Source organism: Manacus vitellinus, unplaced genomic scaffold, assembly GCF_001715985.3.
Source record: "Manacus vitellinus isolate BGI_N305 unplaced genomic scaffold, ASM171598v3 scaffold_6_pilon, whole genome shotgun sequence".
Taxonomy (NCBI): domain Eukaryota; kingdom Metazoa; phylum Chordata; class Aves; order Passeriformes; family Pipridae; genus Manacus; species Manacus vitellinus.
This window is the reverse complement of record NW_021940750.1, coordinates 1,127,328-1,149,983: the sequence shown is the minus strand read 5'-3', so window position 1 is coordinate 1,149,983 and position 22,656 is coordinate 1,127,328. Positions and strand designations below refer to the sequence as shown.

The 22,656-nt window shown below is 44.2% G+C and overlaps 1 long non-coding RNA gene across 1 annotated transcript in view; it reads right to left on the bottom strand.

Annotated features, from left to right (window-relative positions):
- LOC108641385 overlaps positions 1–11,756 on the bottom strand; it is a 76,126-nt gene extending 64,370 nt beyond the window's left edge. The window contains exon 1 of the long non-coding RNA XR_001921975.2: positions 11,470–11,756. This is a non-coding gene — a long non-coding RNA (uncharacterized LOC108641385). The remainder of the gene's footprint in view (positions 1–11,469) is intronic.
- Between the last annotated feature and the right edge of the window lie 10,900 nt (positions 11,757–22,656).

The window sequence follows — 22,656 nt, the reverse complement described above, 5'->3', positions numbered from 1 at the left end:
CGAGGAAAGGGAGGGGGGGAATCCAACAATTAATTTCCAGACAGGAGTTGGAAAAAAAATACTGCGGTGATGTCCAGGTTTTCTTCCACCCGCGCTCGCTTTTTATACAAGTGCAACCCTCTGTCTATTTCTGGAACGCGATCAAAACCCTGATGCTATTTTTAGCAGGTACTGGGGAAAAAAATCTACACACAAAGGCATTTCGCTGGAACGCTACATCCAAAACATTAAATGTGCATTAAGTCTGCCCCCCTACAACACAACAACCCCCAACCACGCACCCCCCTACCCTAGCTTCTTTCTGCAACACCATCCACATTTGCTTTAGGTGTATCATTGCAGAGGAAAAAAAAACACCACACAACAAAAACAAACAAACAAAATCCACACCAAACGACCCAAACTGACCGCCTTCCATGCTGTCCTATTGCACAACCCCCTAATCCACAGTTGTATTGAGTCTGTCTCAGTGCCTCTCTGCCTGTTGCCTTGCAATCATTATTGTGTCTGTCTTCCTCCGGAGTCTTTATAAAGTGGGCTTTGGAAAAAACACAACCACCATGCACCAGTTTGCCATCATGCACAAATGTGGATTTCAGGCAGGGATGTTTGCTTTGCCGAGAGATAGAGGTGGTTTCATGTACTGAATTGCACCCAGCACGAAGAAAGGGTTTTTTTTATAAAATTCTCTCCTCCCCACCCAGTACCTTTCCCCCCCTTAAAAAATCCTTTGTTTGGAGAATAAAGGATCTATAAATACATATATGAAGAAAAAGGGGTGTGTGTGTTTGCGTTCTAGTAATTCACTACGAGGGGGGACTGGGGAAAAAATAGAATCATTAGGGCTTGCAGGCTGCAAGGAGCCAGCCTGAGACTCCTTTGCAAGGCTGCGTCAGTTATCAGCTATTGACGTCACGTTCAGATTCTCCTCTTCAGAGGCTCTAGTTCATCATAAAAGATGTCTGTGCTTGGAGCTTTGTGCTTGCAGTAAGGCACTTCAATTCGAGGAAAAGAGTTAATTAGCAAGCCCCATATTTTGTGTAGTGCAGCGCTCTGTACAGTTGCACAAAAATCCTGAGGGGTGTTCATATGTGTGTTTGGGGTGGGGGGTGGGGAGGAAGGAATATGCGCTGGGGACAGGGAGATATTTCTTAAAAAACACACACATATCCCATGCAGAAGCACAGGCAGGGAGAGCAATCTGCATAGACAGACCTTGCAAGAACATTACCCCCCGCCCCCCCCCACCCCCCCCGCCCCATCTCCCCTTCTCGTGGTTACCAATTTTAACAAAAAGCAATTTGGAAACATAAGTCTGTTTTCTGAATATTTGTAAGGCAAACAGCACGGGGGGAGCTGAATATATTTTAGCATCCTTACCTCCTCTTTTCCCCTGTCACCCCCCCGCACTCCCCCTCCCCACAAGAGACCAACAACAGCAGCAGCAAGTCCCCCTACCACCTTACACTTGTATTTGGCTACTGTAGCAAAAGACAGATATTGATAAAACCAGGATTAATTCTGTATATTTGTCAGGCAAACAGCCCCGTCTCCTAGAATGACGCAAATAACAGATTCTATGGCTCTGGCTTTCTATATTCTGCACCCACGCACTCTGCTTGGTCTCCCACGGAATCAGCTACAGAGAGCAATGATCCAGATTATACAGAGAGAGGGAAAAGGGTGGGGGAAAGGGAGAGAATATCAAATGAAATTGCAATTAAAAATTATAATGCTGCTATAGTCTGTACGCAGATGGCTAAACCTGAGCTTGCAGTGTGGCACACACAGACACACACTCGCACCCCCCGAGCCCCCTGCCCCAAACCCAGGCATCAATAGCAGCCAGACAAAAGAGAATTGTCTTGCTGACAATTGCGGGGTTTATCTGGCCAAGAGAGGTATTCCCTTTAGGCACCACACCTTTCCCTGCTCCCATTAAGCAAAACACATCTCTGAAACGACCTCTCTTGCCACCAAGTGTGCGAAGAGGGGTCAATTAACACATGCAGCCAGGGGAGGGGAGGGCACCAGGAGCCCTTCCACAGTCCCAGAGGAGCTAATGAGGACCTTGAAGATCAGGTCGTCTTCCCGTCTCCCAGCCAAAGGGATGCAGCTCTTTCTTAAAATGACTAAAAAAAGTCAAGCATAAAGGGCTGTTGCTATTTTTAAACACATCTCTCATTTGTTGGAAAATGGCACTAAAAGCATTAAACAACCTCCCCACCCCCGGGGACAGACTCAGACACACATGCCAGCACCCGAGGGAAAGCCCAGGCTTATGGGACTGTCTTCCCCAGGTAAGAATACCCTACCATGCTCTGCCCACCATCATCCCTTTTCACACCTTGCATGAAGAGAGAAGCAAAATTCTGGGGCAATCAAGAAGACGGTAAGTTATTTACTGTCTAATCTGTACACACACATTCCTTATTTATTAACTCACTTAATTATTACCAACTTCTTTTGCAGACAATGAATTTCCTAATGTCAATAAACTGCAATCAATGAGGTAAGGCTGTCTCCTCCTCTGTCTCTTAGCCAGACAATGGTGTTGCCAACTACTGGTAGTGATAGAACAGGACTCAGGGAGGGGGACATCACACACCTTTATGAGATCACATCATAAGCACTGTCAGGCTTGGGGAAATAGATGAGGCATTTTAAAAGGACTACACACACACTTTGGTAGAAGTGGGCAGATCCATTTTCATTCGCATATCTCTGGCACACCAGCCACAAATCCATCTTCCCAGGACTGGGAAAGATGTTGTGCCTCAGACCTAGAATGAAAACCCAGCCTAAATCATTTTTTCACCATATACATCTGGAAAGCTGGCCTTTACAGCAGTAGCAGCCCAGACACTAGAAGGATGTGGAGAAATACCACAGTGGGGAAAGACCTCATACCAAGGACAGGTCAAAGCACCTAAAGACCCAGATGAAGAGCCAGTCACACAACATACCTTCTTTGAGGAACTGCAATGAAGCTCATCCTGTATTACTAAAATCATTAGGTGACAAAGGAGTTTAAGGATGGAGGTGTGCACACCTAAACTATCTTCTGTCACTCAGACCTGAGAGCTTTCAGATAACCCACAGTCCACTGTGGAAGGAAGGGATGGTCATCTACTCTCTTCCCTCCCAGACATACACCAAAATGCTTTGCATTTCTCTGTAGTTCTCCTCTGTGAATGTGAACAGAGGAAAGCTGTTTAGCTTTCCTTTTTCTCTATTGCAAAGAAAAGGTATCAGCCTGGTTGTGCACAACGGATGATCTCTGTGACAGGTCAGGAACAGGCATGCTGGCAAGCCTTGCAGCTCCTGGGCCTGAGACCCTCACCAGCCACAAAGATGCCTGGAATTCCCTCCCTGCTTCCCATCCTGAGCAGCTCCTTGCAGTCACGTGTGGGATTTTTTATTTTGTTTTGTGGTTTGTTTGGGGTTTTTTGTGTTGTGTGGTTTCTTTTCCCCTAAGACCTCTAAACTTAGTGAAAGAACTAGATCTTTCTACCAAAGGGTTTAACATGTTCTTCTGGAAGCTGTAGTACTATCTTTCAGCTTCAATTCCACAAAACCAGCCTGCCTTCCTCTTTGGTGTCCCCTGATTCTCAAGCCCAATACATCATCTCCACCTCAGCAGAACCACCTCCTATCTTGCCTGTCTGCTGGTAAAGGCTTGGTCAAAGTGAAGTCCAGTGCCCAGAGAATCTCTGGCTTAAAAAAAAAAAAAAAGAAATGGAAACCATCCAAACTGAAAAGTATGTTTGGCAGTTGGTCATGTACCAAACAGCAGTTTCCACTTCTCCTGATCATTAGAAGCACTAAAAAGAGAATTTATCTTCTACGTTGATATTTTAGTTATCAGCCATCTCCTTGTTTCCAAACAATTAAGCTTTCCTACCAATGAAGTCTTAATGAAAGCAACGGATGCTGTATTTTTAACTCCACTGAAAAGTGATACCCAATACTGACTGAAGCAGTGGAGTCCCCATCAGCATCACCTACAGCTACAGAAGACGCCAAAAGGGCTGCTGTAACATGTATGATCCATATATGTGGAACTGTCCTCTCCCTTGGAAATTTCCCTTCCAGCAAGTTCAAGGCACCATCTCTTTCTCATTTTGGGTCTGCTGTAGTTTGAGAGTTACCTCCTCAGAGCTTTGGAGTTCAGCTGACCTGTGAGCCATTCATTAATATAATTGCTATAAAATACTCTCCTAACCCAGTCTTACTTCCACAAACAGTTTGAGTCTGTTCTTGGCCTCGTTCACTCAAGAAGCTGAATGACACTTGATATGTTCCAAACACAAGGAGAACAGAAGATAACCAGAAACAGAGTGAAGCGTCACCAAGATATACTAGGAACTCACAAACCCCCTTCATCTTTTGGAATAAAATTCACCTTGTATCAGGTCAATCAATAACTTATACCAGTTAATTCATGTTACAGGAAAATATAGAATCCAGAGGAAAGCACAGTCATATTGAAATGGAAATAAATTAAAGCAATATCTATTCAACAATCTGCTGGTTATTATAGGTGTCAGAGTATAAGCTAGTGAAAGGATCTGAAGAAGAGTAATTGCTAGTTAAAACTGAGGATTAGGATCTAGATATTTCCTTCTAATTACAAAATTGCTACAAGTGTTGATCTGAAATTTCTCATGGAAAGGCTTTTTCCTTGAAAAATTTTGAGGTTCTCCTCCGATTTCAGGTGAAGTGCCCATCGCTTTATACTTGGTATATCTACCCATAAAATGAAGATAAGACAATACCCACTTACCTAACCAGGATGTTCTTGAAGGTATCTATAGCATTGAGATAATGAATAAAAGTCATCAGTAAGAAGACTTTATAATATTGTTATATTATAAATAATCAGAGATCAGAGCATGCAAGGAAGCACAAAGAGGAAAAGAATGTTTTACTTCCAACATCAGAATGAGAAACTGCAGTATGTTAGTAAAGAAAATCTCACCTTTGTCAGAAGATCAAGGACTTATTAAGACTTCGATTTACGGAATTTTATGAGAACCTGGATGCATATACCAGGACACCAATAAAATAGACAAGTCATGGTAGTATCATCACACACAAATTGCATTAATAAACACTTTGAACAGTTTTGGGTTGAAATGCCACTATACCTGGGTTGCTTTGTTTTCATTAGCTTTTCTGTTTACATTAGAGATATATATTGCTGCTATAACATGTAAAGGGATAGAAACTGGATTTTCCTCCAATGGCTGCAAAACCAGGCCCTAGAGACATACTTCTGTGTAACAGGGATGAAAAGAAGAGAAGCATTAGCATAATGAAGCTGGTGGAAAAGAATACTAAGGTCTCAATATTGAGGATGATATCAAAAGAAAATCATACCACTTCTTAATGAAAGTTGAACCTATGGAAGAAATACAGTGAATAGGCATCATACTTCAGATACAAGAAGCACAACCTTTGAGGAATCCTACTATGAATTTGATGAGCCTTTACACTAAGATTTGATTTTCATTAGCCTTTAAAATGGAACTTTTAATGAATAAGACCCATGACCTTTAACATAATGTGCATACATATCTGGCAAATACCTTAAAGAAAGAGTTATAAGCAAGAACAAAAGCATAAAAAAACACCTCAAGGTAAATTATACAGGAACTTGTACTCATAGGAAATAAGAGAAGGCAGTGATGAAGAAATGCTAAAAATCTGTGTCAGTCTTTACCTCAAGCTAGCCGGTATCATAGTCAGTGGGAGAGAATGGGATATGGAGTGGGGTGATTTTTAAGTAATTTAGGAAGAATTTATTTACTGAGATAAAACATGAAGCCAAAGGATATAATTAAAGAAAAAAATCAGATTCTCTCAGGGCAGAAGACAGTGGAGTGGGAAAAAGAAAATACATTCATTTAGCTACATTTCATAGATGGTGAGGTGGAAGACAAGGTGAGATGTCTAGGGTTATGAAGACATGGCCTTGTGAGCTCTTATCCTGGCCTCTGATGCTGCTGTAACACTGTCCTTTCCTAATTTGTTGCCTCTGATTTGTTCTTCCTTAGAATGTAGTTCAATCTGGCTATCAAAAATTACAACATAGAAGTGTTACTCAACTAGAAAATGTAATGCATATTCAAACAAGGATGGGATAGAGATTTCATCAGTCACTTCTCTACTTACCTTTTTAGGTCCAAATTCACACCATTCAGTAGTTCTGGAATTCCTACTAAAAGCCCAAATATCTCTTTTATCTAAAGTCTGAAATTCCAGAAACCCATGTTCAGTAAAGCAGAAACGTGGCAGTTTCCGATAACGTGAAAGAAAATTAAAACATGAATGGATAAAAGATCTAGATCACATATGATTTTTTGTCTAAACACCTATTTTTATCACCAGTTAACATTTATGCACTGTATGCTAATAGCAAGTTCAACCCTATAAACGGCACCAAGATCCAAGCTGTTTCTGCTTGGATCCAAGCTGTCTTTTCTACACACAGTTTACAAAGTAAGCCACTGGTTTCCTTACTGTGACTGGCAAACCATCAGTGCGTACAAAACTTGTGGAAGTCCCGGAGGACCAGCTGGGCAAGCACCAATGGCTTTTACTTTCCCAGATGTTGAATTGCAGAAACATGCGATACTTCATATTCTTTTACTTTGCCAAATAAATGACTATTGGTATATGATGTTATTTGGTCATGAATCGGGAGGAGGTAATTCATGTGACTGGGCATAGGAGCGGAAACATCTACAAATTTTTACTGTTAAGACATGCTTTGGTTCCCCTAGGGGAAACTGTGACAGCTACTGGACCAACAGCTGTCACTGAGAAGACAAGGCATGCCATGAAATTCACAGGAAGAAGGACACACTTCAGTATTTGGAAGAGTATAGACCATTTAGAAAGTCCTCAGAAACACTGCTGCAGTGCATACATCTGATCACACCACTACCATCAGCCAATATATGGCGAAACGTGTACAGAGGAACCATAGTGGTTTTCTCCATTTTGTTCCCTCATCAGTGGGCCCTCCAAAGCTGAGGATGGGTAGCAGCTGTGTCCCTGGTCCTTGTTGTGGCTACATGTACATTCTTTTAATGACAGGACATTTGTATTAATACTTACCCAGCTCACGATGTGAACTGGATGGAGAAGTACCATACATAACTTACAGAATATTAGTAGAATATCTGGAGATCCACAGACGAGCAACAGAGAAACGCAGGCTATCATCATATTGCTATAAATGCCTGCCATGGAGCCAGGGGATGAAACCCATATGCTTCTTCAAATCCCTTACAGATCATTGTTTTGTGCTGCTTTTGCAGTAATTGCAATTATTGCAGGACTATATGAACAGAGATACAAAGTCTGAATTACATTTCATGTAATGATTTTCTGGGTAGTTCAAGGTTTGCATATACAAGCTATCTTGAATTGTTGTTTAAAACTGACAATGAGTATTTAGCTAAATTTAGAAATCTGTGTTTTTTTGGTTTTTTTTTTTTTACGTTAATATTGTATCAGTTGACTGATCCTTACATTAGCAACATGTCACAAGTTAAACTTTCAAAAGTGAGCCTCATTATCATGTGTTGGCAATCTCAGATTAAGCTCCCATCCTATGGGATGCTGTGCAAACAAAGAATCAAAAAGTAACCAAAAGGAACATTCTAGCCAGGAGCCAACACTTGAAAACATAGGTTGGGGCATTAAAATAAAGTTGGATCCTTATTTAGGGGGGCGAAAAAAGAAAAATAATGACAGACGATGTAATTGTTACCTACTACCTATGCATGACCTGGTGGGTACTGTACCAGAGAATGAACAACATCAGTAACTGCCCCATGAGGTTACAATTCAAATGGAAGGGCACAGAAGAGAGTCCTATGAAAAACAGAGGAAAATTACTTGTGCCCCAGCACGGTTTTTTATTTTGGAATAGCTATCTTTTGCAGAAGTATTGCTATATTATAAATTATATAATTTATAGAAATATTATATTATTTATAATATAAATAATATTATGTAGATATTTTTGTTAAGATCACAGCAAGTGACGAATTGATAGGAAGGAGATCTTGGGTAGTGCAAAGAGGAGTGTAAAGTGACAAGCACCAAGAGCAAGGTGCATGGCCTCACACTCACAGTGGGAGTCAATGGGAAGCTCGTGCCTAAGGTTGAAAAGCAGGAGAAACTGAAGCTACTATACAAGAAGAATTTGCAAGAATGCATTGCAAATGTCAGGGCTGAGACAATCTTTCAATCTTACTTGAGATCCTGGTGTTTCGAGGGGAAAAATGCCATGGAATATCAAAAATACTCCAATGAGTATGTGAAAGAGTGAAGCCACTCACCTTGACTTGATACTAGTTTTTCAACTGAGAAAGTGGAGGTGAACTAACCTGGCAGTGAGACTGCACATGGGTGTCAATGAATTTTGGAGTGCCTTTCAGAGAGGTCTGCAATGAAATTGAGAGACAGCAATTCTTCTGCCAGATAGTTTGTGGACTTGTGGCCTTTTCCTCATTTTCCTATAAACTAAATGTGAGTCCAAGCAATAAACTGTTTTGCTCTACCTCACCAGCACTGACTTTTTGTCCAGTCCTTATGCTACATACATAGTTTAGTAGAAGAAAGAGTTTTACTTCTTATACCTGGAGTTTATAAGGTGGTGTGTGGTTGCCTCTCTGAAGGTTTTTCATAAGAAAGAGCTACTTTCATTGCCATTTACTGTGATGAAGACTGTATCTAGGTCTCTAGTAGTACTATGTAATTATTGGCAAGACAATCTGGAGAAGTACAGTGAGAAGAAATACAGGATTTTCCTCTGTATGGCTGTCCACCTGACATTTAATATGCTGTATGGTGACATAAACTACCACCATCTTGAATAAAACCACTTCAGAATTAGCTTATGCAGCCTCCTTGAGGTAAGTTGCATCACAGGATGCTTAGCACTAGAAAATCAAGAGTAGCAGAAGAACATACAAAGCAGGAGGAGTCTTAATAGGGAATATCCTTCAGCACAAGCATCTAAAGCAAGATAAGCACTTTCAGGGCAAGATTCTGTGTTGATGCAGTCCTGTTCATTGTTGGACTAGGAGGAGATGGTAGTAGAGAGAAAGGCCAGAAAAAGAGGGAGTGGTTAGCTCTTTCAACACAGGGAATCCTTCTAAATCTGACATGAAAAGACACAGCATCTGGAAAGCTGCAACAAGGTAGATGAGCAGTGTTCGAGCTGGAGAATTCCCTCTATTGCACAAGCTATGCAAATGTAATTGTAGGCTAGAAAGTGCAGTGACTCATAGGTGAAGTGGATGTGAGAATATCTGGGTTAAAGAGAGTTTGTACTGAGAAGACCATGTGTAGGACCTCAGAAGCTCCCAGAGAAGGGGAAGTGAAAGGAGTTAATGAAAACTCATTACCAAGAGTCATCCTGCCACAGATTGCTTTCTTGAAGTGGCAAGCGAGGAGCTCCTGAAGCTGTTTAAACCCGGTGGCATTTCAAAACATTCAGATATCCTGATCAATATCTGATCAACAATTTGGGTGTTGGGGTGAGGAGCAGACAAAAGAAAAGACATGAAGCACAAACCTCAGAAACCTCAAAACAGCACTCTGAAGGGATGGACTCCAGCTGTTGTAATGTTCTGTGGAGGATACAAGTGAGTAGCACTGCCCCATGGTGTTTCACCACCTGCAGTCTCACTAATCAGATGACCCCAATGACGTCTGCATCAAGATTCACCAGCATAAAACACAGGAGATCTCCATGTTTTCTCAGTTGGACAGGCGAATGACAGATGAGGGTTGAACAGGTGGCTGTAGAGGTGATTCAAGGCCAAATGAACTCAAGATCTCCATATTTCTGCAAGGGAGATGGACCAATGGTGTAGTAGGCAGGGTAATTAAGTGTTGGATATGTTCAAGGCCACATTGGATAGGTTCTTAAGCAATCTGGTCTAGTAGATGGTGTCCCTGCCCATAGCAGGGTGGTTGGAACTAGATGGTCTTTAAGGTCCCTTCCAACCCAAACCATTCTATGATTAAGACCTGAGCACTTTGTAACCCCCAGCATGTTCCAGACAGATCTGCCTTTCATGGCAGAGGATGAAAATACTCTATGAGCAAGCGAGAAGTGAAAAGCTGCCTCAAAACCACATCACTTTTGATTTTCTGCATCAACTGCCATGTCTCTGACTTCCAGTGCCACCTCACCCTTCTGAGGCAGTTGGCTGTCATCCTGCAGTTGCCAGTTTTGTCCCCTCTGAGGTCAGGTTGCTCCACTGCTCCACTGAGTGCCCTGAGATTCCTCAGAAGGAAAGGTACTACACAAGGTGTGGCACATAACTCACGCTCTGTACTGTGTCAGTTGTCACATGGTCTTAGTTATTACTTTTAGTTACACAGAAATTGAGCAGGGTTCTCTGAAGGGAAAAAGGCTTTCCACTGGTTGAAGTAGTTGGTCCTCACAGCTACTTTGGAAACCTTCCCCTCAGACAGTGAGGACCATTCAACTTTTTTTGATTAAGAAACCTGCTTGAAATTAGCAATAAATCAAACCTGCTCTTCTCAGGCAAGACATCTGTTGATAACCAACGCTGAGTGCAGCAGCAGTAAAGGAAACCAGGACGTGCACCACAGACGGCTGCAGCCAAGGTGGAGACTAAGAAATCCTCATTTCTCCTGAGCTAACAGTATCTGCAGTTTGCAAACCCCCGAGAATTAACCGAGCATCTTGGCATCTTGGTTCACACATTGCAGAGCAGCAAAGTTTGGAACATGTAATTCTGTTTAGTTTCTCTATAGATCAGCTATCAGAAATTACTATGTATAAAGATTTCCCTCTACAGGTGGTTAGAGCTTGTAACAGCCTCTCACTTTCCTGCATCACTTTAATTAGTATTTTGCCTTATCATTTGCTTTGTTATTATTTTACCTATTACCCCCCCCTTCACTATGGACTTTCAGTCTATTCCCAGTGGTAGCAAATTCTCTATGCAAGAAATGTCAACTCCCTTTCATCCTCCCTAAGCTTTAACATTGCTCTTTTTGCAATTAAAATTTCATTTGCAAGCTTGTTTCCTGAGTGAATTGATGCCTGCCTTCTCCCCCCACCCCAAAATGTGACAAAGTGAAAGTTGCAGCCTCTGCAAAAAGTGTGGGGGGGTCTCAAATACATAGCTCCCTGTCTGCAGTTTGAGCTCGCAAACTAACATGCTTTCCTGCAGGAACATCAAATGCACAGGACACAAAACACGACAGTCTAGAGAACTCTTTGCAAGGAGGGGGAATGCAACGCTGTCCAGTCTTTTCAAAGGCAGGTAGCAGAACAAATCAGAAAAGTCTATGTCTTGTAAAAGCATCTAACAGCTGAAATCAGAAAACTTTGCAAAAAGCAAAAGGAAAGCACCACACACACGCACGCACGCACACATACGCGCGCGCACACACAGAGAAACCTACCTTGCAAAATCTTCTTCACTTATTTTTGTATGCAAAGAAAAAAACCCCAACAAAACAAAACAATCCCCAAACAAAACAAAAATAAATAACTCCCTCCCCTCCAAAACCGCTTTCCCCTCTTCCCCACGCCTTAGCTGGATTTCTAGGGAATTTGGGGACGGGTGGGAAGAGCTGAGGGTGGAGGGGCTATATAAATAAACTAGAGCGTTTCGAGCTGTGTATCGCGAAAGGCTGTGGGTTTCGCGTAATGTGTGCCTGCACTCTTCTAGGAGAAAGGAAAAAAAAAAAGGGGGAAAAAAAAAAAAAGAAGCCAGTTCGTGTTCAGAGCCTGACTTGGAGACAGGGAGAAGCAGCAGCCCCCTCCTCCCCTCCCCCGCCACCCCCCCCGCCCGCCGCCCACGCACCCACCCCCGCCACCGCCGAGCCCGGCACCTCCTGAGCGAGTGCGCGGGGCGGAATCCGCTCAGCCCCCGCCGCCCCGCGCCCCCGCCGCTATTTATAGCCCGCGGTCCCGGCCGGGCCGGGCACACGCGTGTCCCTGCCTGCCTCCCCTTCTCCTAGTGCGTGCACCGCCACAATAACGCTGCCTTTCACAGGGTAGTGAGGGAGGGCTTTTTTTCACCGCACTGTTCTCTGATCACAGATTTTTTTTTTTGGGGGGGGGGAGGTGGGGTTGTGGGAAGCCCACGGGTGCGTGGGGGGAGCGGGGATGGCTGGGGAGGCGGCGGGGGAGCATGTGCGGGAGCCAGGGTGTTGGAGCGGGCTCCCAGCCCTTGGCTCCCGGTAGCACAGTCAGTTCCTCCAGTGTGTGCTATTGACCTGCATTGACGTCATTGCGTCATTAGGTCTCCCTTAGAAACACTGACTTTCAAAAATAGTATCAAATTAATTCAACTGGCAGAGAGAAGGCCACTAGCTGGAATGAGCCATAAAACTCCAGAATCTTCAGCCCGCTTTGCTGTGCCAGCCCACCCCCCCCCCCGCCCGACACCCCCCCCCCAACCAAGCGGGCAGAAATCAGATTGTATGGAAAATACCACCGATGGAATAAAAAAAGAGAGAAAGAAAAAAAAAAAGGAGGGGGGAAGAGGGAGACCAAATTAGATTGCAAACCCTAGACCAGCCTCTCTCCCTCTCTTTCCTTTTTCTCTCCCTCTCCCCTCCTTTCCCTTTTCTGATCTAAAAATATCCCCCTTGCTTGAGCTGACTGCAGTATCTTTTGTGTTGCATCTTTCTGTTTTTAGCCTTTGCATGAGCCATTGAAGGGTGGCCTGCAAGAGATCAGAAGCACAAGATATTGATCTATCGATACCCTCTGGGGCCAAGAATTAATTTTAAATGAAAGAGCTGCACCTTGATTTTGGCAGTGGGTGGGTGGGCAGATGACAGGGGTTATTTTAGGATACCATTCACATTCTATGAAGCTGCAGCGTCCACTTTCTCCCTCTAGATTCATTTTAAAAATATCCTTCCTTCCTCACCCCACCTCTCTCACGTGGACCTGTGGGCAAGCACATGTCACCCCCATTCATACAAACACAATGCAACAGAGCAGCGGTAATTTGCAGAGATGGTACATTCACAAACAGCAACCCAGTCGCTTTAATGCAGGTTGATTTCACAGAAAGGACACCGCAGCCCAGAGGAATTTGATTAGACTGGTGACTTAAATTTGCAAGCTGCTTATTTGCTTCCTTATTTTCTTCACCCTAACTTAGCAAAACTGATTTAATCTCTCTTTCTTTCTTTAAAAAGAAATAGGAGGAAAATTCTGTTTACACTGTAGAGGGAAGACCTAAATCTTAGAACCAGTGGTAAAGGACAGTAAAAAAACATTGATGGTGATCAGCTTTCAAGTGCTTTGCATCAAAGCACACACCCATGGCCAGACACAGCTATAGCTATCCATGACCTGTGCTATGCAGAGCTGTGCATACGTACCACACAGCAGATCTAATCCTGCAACATTCACAGTTCAGGAGAGTGTTTGAGGCTTTTTTTTTTTTTTTTAATCGGTGAAAGTATTCAGGAACAGAGGCACTGTGCTAGACAGTAATAATTTGCAAGATCAGGCCATAAATAGGACTCTAGCCCTGCAAACATTTATTCACGTGCCAAGTGTTAAGACTGTGACTAATCTAATTTGAAATCAAGGGGATTACTCATAGTAGTAACGTTAAACTCATGCATGTTTGCAGGATCAGGGCCTAAATGATTAATCACCACTGCAGCTAGGCACTATTTGGTACACCATTTATTACTTACGATACTTCAGCACTGTATACACTCAGATCCATCCCAGAGAGTGTGCATTGCTCTACCATAGTGAAGAATGAGCATCATGTTCTGCTTAACAAGGAAGTATGCAACATACCTCAATATTCTCATGCTCCATCTGATTTTTGCAGTACTAATGAACCTCCCAGAGGCCCTGGATAAATATCACTCGGGGCAAATTTGGAGTCATTTGAGCAAGAAGTTGCAGATGCGCAGCCTGCCTGAGATGGGCATCTCACACATCCCTTTTTTTCATGTAATGGCTACACATGTACTGTAGCTGGAACTGTATCTGCAGACTGCTGATGACTCCAAGACTAGCATTGGTGTGCACAGAGGCTCCACTCCTAGTTCTGAGGGACAAATAGGAAAAGAATGAAAGCACGGCCATTATATGAATCATTCATTCACACAGTCATCCATCTTTGTATCACTATTGATGATGGCTATTATTATTATTACTATTAATTTTTAAAAAGAAGTTTTGGTCCTGCTCAGACTGGCATGTTCTTGGATATTAATTTCTGCTGGTGCTCTGCAGTGGTGATGACACTCTGCTGCAAAAGTGACTGACCTTTGAGCTTGAGTCCCCACATCAGCTTGTGGCAAACTATCAAATCAAAGAAAGTGAGGTGAGGTGCACATGAGCAGTAAGACGTGCTGAAGCAAGAAGGTTTCAAGGCAGCTTGCTGGTAAAATAACGAAGTGATCTCAGGTGACATGAGGGGTTGGCTAGACCTGAGCTGCACCCATGCAATATGCAGGGTGACTTCTCTTGACAGCTTTTGGGAACAGAGTGATGTACAAGTTTCTTGTGTTTTGCAAGAGCTCCTTTTGTTCAAACCTCACTATCTCTCATTTAAAAACAACATTTGTGAGTTCTCTAAAATAAACAGTCCACTGTTGTTTTAGAAACGTAAGTAGTCATGAAAAATCAGCAAGGACTAAGTGGAGGAACATAGAAGACAGTTAAAAAAAACAGGATTAGGTTACCTGGAACAAGCAAAGTGAATGCAGCCAAAGAAAAAAAAGCAATTTGGTCATCTATGCCTGTAAGTCATAGATAAAAAAAATCCCTTTAGCACAGACTGTTCTAGAGTTTCTAAATTTTTTACTTTCTGGGGGTGCTTATCAGAGGGAAAGCTTTGGGGCACATGTGTTGACTGAACAGGGGCAGGCTGGGTTGGTTGGATGCAGAAGGGAGAAGGGTCTGGAGTAGAGCATAGGAAGAAGAGTATAGGACTGGAAAGGCAAAAGCAATTAGAGGGGGAGGCTAGAAGGCAGAAGGAAACAAAGACAAGGGAGTAGAGCTGAGGCCCTAGGCCAAAAGTATGATGAAAGGCCTGGTGGAAAATGAAGGCCGGGTAGGCTGTGAGGAGAGTGATCGAGAAGCACTCTCCTTTTCCCTCTGTGTAAGCGGAGTATGTTAGTTAGAGGGGAATTCTGCTTGGCACCAAGCCCGTCTCTGGCCAGAGCCACCTGGAGCTGTGCAGACACTGTTTTCCTTCATGTGGCTCTTTTGCTTGACCAGGAATGAGCCTCTGAATTTCCAGAGCTCTCAACCTCCTTCCCAAGGGCTTCCCTTCCCCAGGAGCAGCCTGGGGCTGGACCTTGGCTCTTGTTCCCTGTCCTGCCATCCTGCACCTGGTACACTCACACCTCACAGCACTGCCCCGCTCCTTGTTGCCCACAGGTATGTCAAATAACCTCCACGTGAGAAGTGGGAAGGAGAAGGGTAAAGCTGAGATGGATGTGGGAGGAAACAAGGGAGGACAGCTGCAAACAGTGCATGCATGGAGAGGAAGGGGAGGGTGTCAGAAGGTATGGAAGTACAAAGTGTGGGTGTAATGGAAGGGATTTGAGAAGACCTGAAGCACTGTAGGGGAGTAAAAAGAGCCAAAAGGAATGTGGTGGATGAAAGAAAGCAGTGAAAAGAAGTGAGAGAAGCTGAACAGTTCAGCTTTACAAACTTCATAACCAATATCCATACCTCACAGGGCTTTGGAGTGCTTTGTTTCAGGTCTCTTGCTTGTCATATGTGCTCCCTTCACATTTGTCCTCTCCACCTTTCTAAGTGTAGTTATGGCTCCAGGCTACTCCAGAGTCCTTCCCCAGCTCCTCTTTGGAGTTTCATGCTTGTACCTGCAAACACAGGAGCATAAAGAGGGAAGCAGTGTGCAACACAGTGAACCAAATCCAGTGTGGGGATCCAGGCTCTGGACATGGAAAAGGTTGCATTTTTCTGTGGGTGTGTATGTGTGCGTGTGAATTGAAAAATATTTGATATCCCAGAACTTTGCTTAGAGGGAATTAAATTTCCTTCATTTCATTTCAAGAAGTAGAGAAGCAGAGTGAGGGTGAAATCAAGCAAAGAGACACAATTCTGTTGCACACATTGCTGTTTGCAATGCAACTTCAACTCTGCCCTCTGAGTGCTGTGCCACAGCAGGGCCCTCACCCACCATCGCAGGCACACTGGAAACGAGTATGGAGGTCTCTTGGACAGAGTCCAATGTCTCCCTTTCTGTGGTAAAGCACAAGGCAAGGTGACACAAGCAAACAGGTGCAAGCTTGGCTTGGCTTCTGTTCAAGTGCTGAGCCTACATATAAGACACTAAAAGATATCTTGACTTTTCCCTTTCTATATAGATTCCTTCAGTGAGATGGCCTTGCTCACCTCCCCCAGTGACCAGGAGATCATACCACTAGGCTGTGGACAATTCCCGCAGCAAGTGATTATGGGCACATTGGCTAAATCTCTGTTGGCAAACCAAAAAAAACATGCTCCATCCCTTAACATAGACCTTGCACTGTATCACGATATCAGCTATTCCAAGCTGCTCCAACAGGTAATCAATACAGCTACAGTCAACACACTCAGCATAGAGGCAGATAAATGTTGGATTTCCAATTTGTTGTCTGTAATTCTAATAACAGCACACCGAAAGAGAGCATCTCAGGTCTATTTATTAGGCTCCTCACTTTTTGCCATGCCATTTCTAGGAGCTAATGCCAGCAACTCACAGTTAAGATTGTGTTGGGAAGGGATATTTCTTTTGGCATTTCATTGTTGACTTCTTAGACATCTCAGTCTTATGACTACTGGAATTTTCTAGAAGAGCAGGGAGACACCACACCACCTGTGCAGCAACAAATGTTCTGAGCACTAAATAATAGTGAAAAAAAAGCAGTTCAGTGCATAAAGTGCTTTGTGGTTAAGTATAGGAGAGCATGCTGCACACAAAGAGATTGCAGTCTAAATGGGGAACTGTGCAAAAAAGAACAATTAGAAAAGGGGAGGGAGGATGGACAAAGTAAGTTACCAAATTTCATGGTGGGTGGGACAGACACATCTTGCTATTTTCAGCTTTTAAATCAAATTGGCATCCTGTGTTTAAAGACTATTCGGAACCACTGCAGGAACTTCAGTCCTGGAAGAAGAACCAGGAGATTTTCAGTCTGGATAGGCTTCATGGCACATGGCTTTAGGGATATTAGAGGCTACAGGCTACACAGGCATCACAGCACATGAACAAGTGGCTGTGTCTAGCCCCAAGTCACAGGAAGATGTCTTTTTTTCCCATGCAGGGAAGGGCTAACCTCACAATTTGCAGTCCAAAGGGAAATTTCAGGTCTGCACAGAGTGCAGGAGGATTTATCTGGAATTTAGCAAAAGCAAAATCATGATCAGCTATAGCACTACCAGAGGCCTGAAAAACTGTAAAGACAATGAAAGGTTACGGTCCTGCATCCTGCCTAACCAATCATGTCCCAGGGGCAAGCCAGACTTCCCAAAGTCTTACCCATGCCACACATAAAATGTTGAATGGAGTGGTATTGCTGTCAGCAGCATGAAGTAGTCACACAGTTTCTGACAGGAGACTCCTATGCAGCAGCCTTGCATGTCATGTCCCAGGCTTTAGAATACTTGAGGCTGGGTTTGTTCCTGCCGATTTCCCCAATAAATGTTATACACACACATCAGTGTTGTGTCAGAGCATCTTTCATGACAGAAAGCCCTTTTCATGTTTATTTCTACCTCTCCTGAATTTAGCCAAAATTCTCAGAGGTGCCATTTTGGGCTATCTCATTCAAGAGATAAATCTGTTTCATACTGCAGGTAAATCCAGTCTGCTTCGCCTCTTCTGTTTTGTATAAAACCTTGCAGCACTTATGTCTTGCTTGCACTGGTGCAGGGGGAAAGATGGAGATAGAGGGCAACATGATCTTCTGACCTGCATGACAGGGCTTTTCCTGCCTTTTTAAAATGAGGTGAAGGGGCTTGAAGGCTGAATCATCAAAGTTAAACAATGGTGGCTGTAGGCCTGGCTCTTACATGCCTGGTTACTCAAGAAGGTGCTTCCTGGGACACATCAGCTTGTCACTATGGAGTAATCCTGTACCTCCTCTCTTTGTGCTGTAGGGACAGTGCTGGTACTTTCTTTACTGCCTGGCTTTTTCCCTCCCCTCCCCACCAAAGAAAGGAAAGGGAAGCAGGGAATAATCTGGGGAGTGGGGTGAGACACACCCTCTGCAACCCTGTCCCTTATTTCAGTGCAGTCTGTAGGGACTGGTGGAAGACCCCAGTGTATGCTGCCTAGGCACAGCCTACAGTGAGTGAAGGTCTGACTGCATTGCCCTCACAGCTGGAGGAGAAGGTTTGCAGAAGGAGGTGAGCTAGCAGGGCAGGCAGAATGAGGGTTGCCTCCTCATTTCTGATGTTTCTCAGGACAATCCTGATCAGTCCTCTTTTGTCAAATTCATCCTTGTCTGAACTCCACTGCAGTCACTGGAATTACAGGTGATGAGCTGCACATTTTGACTCATATACTGGGAAGTTGTAAACTGACTCCCAGTACACCTGACTCCATTTTGGATTGAGAAGATAGGACCCTTAAAAAGCCAATAAAGCAAATATTTATTGTGACATGCTCAGACAGAAAAACTTCTGCTCATCTCATATTTTCTTTTATCCATTGCATTGGGAAATCTATTTGAAAACAAGACTTCACAGTAGTCTTTAGCAGTTCCTAGTTCCTCTAATTCATCAGGGTACTCACAGACACTGGAGACCATAGCAGGGCTGGGTGCATCCCCAAGGGTCCTGGCTCCCTGTTCAGTGCTTAGCCCCATTTCTCTTCCCTCTACACTGGTTGTCCTTTGGTGAAACTACCCAAGCCTCGAAACAACACTGTAGGGCAGGAAGAGATAGCAGAAGCTGGGGAACTTACTGTGGTGAGGATGGGTTCAGCTACACCAGTCCAGGAGATGCAGGTGGATGTAAAGTTTGCTTAGAAATAGATATTCTGTGTGTAAATATCCTTATTAGCCATTAGTCTCTTGTACCGTCTCACCTAGTGAAGGAATTAAAAATGTTTGGCAGCTGAACGCATTTGCTACAAAACCTTAAAAAAACCAACAAAGCATCCCCAGAGCCAGCTCGAGCCTGTGACTGTCGCTAACATCCTCCCGGCTTTGGCATTACCACTGTAATTCCTTTCAGTGGAGTTTGGGAGCAGAATTAGGCTCTCTGACTCTCCCCTCACCAGAGCTCCCTGCTTCAGCAGGAGAGAGGTGCAGAGACACCCCGGATGCATTTTAGGGCCCTGCCACTCCTCCCCATCTCTCTGTTCCCCTGCTCACAAGCCCCCCAGCCAAGCTCCCCCGTCACTACCCGTGTATTCTCCAGCGGCATTAACTTATGCACACACCATTCACCAATTGTTCAGCATTTTTGTCAATGAAGGCACATTTTATGAATTAGAAGAGCACATGCCCCCTTGTGGCTTGACTTCGCTCCCTGCTCCACGCCGCCAGCCCCTTCCGCACCCCAGCGGGGGGACTCCGGCACGGGGAGGCTTCGCTCAAACCCGCACATGAGTTAAAAATAGCCCACGGCACTCGAAGAGATGGCCGAGGTGTTTGAAGGATGAGCTGGAGGGACAGCACGCACAGAAACCACCACCCCGCCCCCAAAAAAAAAAAAAAGCAGTAGCTTGAGGAGTAGAGAGATATTTATTTCTACAGGGTTTTAAGAAGGGTTTAGCTAATTGAATTGAACTGAAAAGGAAGACAGCTGACATATATGCCGAATGCAGTCCCCTGTTCATCCATGGAGCAGGTACAGCACAGCAAATGGCTTCTGCCTGACCTATATGGCTCAGACACTCGCTAGAGAGCGTGAGTGGAGCTGATTCTTCACAGCCTTTTCTCTCCTCACCCCTTCCAGTCCCTAAAACAGGATTTTCTGGGGTTGACAATGGTAGCAGTTTAATTACAAGAACCAGGTTTTACTGAACACTGAAATGAACCCCATGACCTAATCCACAGATCCTGAGAGGATCTGGGTACAACACTTTGATTTGGGAAACACAGGATTAAAGACCAGAGGAGAAGAAGCAAGACTGATAGGGCACAAGCCACCTATGGACCTCATTTACAATCAGGGTCACATCCTGCAGTTGTTATTCCTGGCAAAACTCAACGAGACAGAAACCAGAACAAAATTCCAAAAGCCAGCAAGAGGCTTGGCATCACAGGTTGTGGGATTGCCATTTCTGGGATTGTGGCTTGGGTTAGGAGCAAGGAATGCCACGGATCTGATTCCAGCTATCATATCACTCCTTTCCTAGGCAAGTCTCTGTAAAATGAGTATTTAGTTCTCCACCTCCTGGGGGCTATGTGGCTGAATTATTGATGGTAGAAGGTGAAAAGCAATAAACAAGAAATCAACCAAATTGCTAGCATGAGGGAAGAACAGGTATTAATATAATTACAAAAAAAAAAATAAAATCATTGTTCCTGCAAATGCGGGAAGGAGTGCTGTCTCACGGTTACTGGAGACAGGGAGAGGCAGGACTCCCGGGCTGCAATGCCAGCTTGGGTGCAGCAGCTTGTTAGGCTCGAACTAAGCACTCAGGTCAGTTTGGTCTTTACTTGCAGTTGCACATTCTTTGGTCATGGATTTCCTTGTTATTTTGGGGGCAGCATCTTGCACTGTGGTGCCCATGGGCAGTACTGTAAAGAGACAGGATGCTACTCATAAACACACACACACTTCTGCACGTGCACATTTGTGACCACTTCCACCATAACTGTCTGTCTACATCATTAAAAACATTCTGGGGTTGATATCTTACCTTCTTGTCCATACACACAAAGACCTTGATCATGATTAGGGCCTCTAAGAACGGACATAAGAGTTTAAAAATACAAACATTAGTGGGTGTTATGAGTGACCTTTGTTTCCTCTGCCTTAGACAGAAAGCCTTGTTTTTCAGTAAGCCTTACACAGTCTTATTTAGCTTGCGGGATTTTTTACTTCATGTGACTGTCAGTTTAAAATACTTGGGTGGAATATTTAACTTGAATGCTTTCCACCTTCTCCTCTTATTCTTTGCATGAAGCAACACAGGTTTCTTCTACTGAGTGAGCAGAGTGTCTCTAATATAAATGGTGGCAGATAAATGTGGAATTGCTGTGTATTCTCATTCACAGATCTTGGTTCAAAATATTCAGTCTAGCCAAGAAAGCCCCTTCATACATGGGGAGAGTTAGAGCCAGTAAACTAGATCCTCTCTCTTTCCTCCTCAGAAATGCAGAAGCAAGAAGCTTGCTAAGATATCTTTCTTGGAGCCAGGGTCCAGCTCCACTGGCTCCCAAAAAGAAAAGGGTAGGCAACAGTTGGATAAAAAGTTGTAACCACTACCTTTTCACAGGAACAAATTACCAGGACTGCAACCCAAATTTCACTGATATGCTTTTCAAAGGTGAAACACACATGCTTCTGCTCAGGAGAAGGCAAAGATGTTTTTGTCTTCCTAGATTTGGAGCTCCTGTTAGAGATGTCTGAAGGGTTAGTCCAGTTAGCAAAAATATCCCCAGGATACAATATAGCCCCAAATATCTTTGGTTTTCCATGCTACAAAGAGGTAACTCCACTAAGATCCTTGTGTCATGCCCACCCAGTCCCCATCAGACTGACCTGATGCAATAGGAGCTGGGGGTGCTCACGGCTAACCCCGAAGGGCACTGGGAGCCCCCACTATCACTTGTTGTTCACTGGGGAGAGGTCTAATCCTGCTGCTGTTGGCCACCACCACTTCCCAGTGCAGTTCAGAGGGTGCTTCTTCTTCCTCATCACGTTTGCTCTGGTGTGGAGTAGGGACTTGGTCCCCTCTTTGTCTCACCTGGGATGGCTGAGATGAGAGTCCTTGCCTCCTCATGCTGGGGGGAGCTCTGAAGAGGAAATTTGTTTTCCCCTTCCCATGTCTCTGGCACACCTGGTAGTGCTTGAGGGGGTGAAGCTTTTCAGGTCTTTGCATTGATGCAGCCTTAAACAGGAAGTGGGAGGAAGATGGCTGGTGATGGGCTGCAGAGCTCTTTGTACTGACGTTATTTCTGCATGATAGAAATTATGAATCCAGGTGGTTCATTCATTTTGGACCCAGCATTGGATGAGTGGATGGTAAGAAAGTGTCACATAAACTGGGCAAGGGTACAGATACAGAGGATAAAACTATCCTATCTGTTACCCTGGTGTAAACCCCAGTGGGGTTGGAGCAGTCATATTGCCAGAGGTACTTCAGCCCACTGACAGACACAGCTGTATTTTGTATTTTACCTCCCCTCCTTTTCAGCATCTTGTCACAGTGGGGATGTGACTGTTGGAGTCAGGCAGGGCAGGCAGCCTGCCACGGCTTGGGAATGGAGGTGGGCAGGGGTACCAAAAGTCAGAGCCAGTGGTGGGGGAGTGGGCTGCAGCGAGGGGGCTGCGACGTGGAGCATTTCCTGCCCCACTGCCGGGTAACTACATTTACCTTGGGGATGCCCGGGTTTGTAACGGGGTTGTTTGGAGCTTATTCGCCCCCCAGCACGTAGGACTTATGTGCCTGTATTTAAAAATAGACT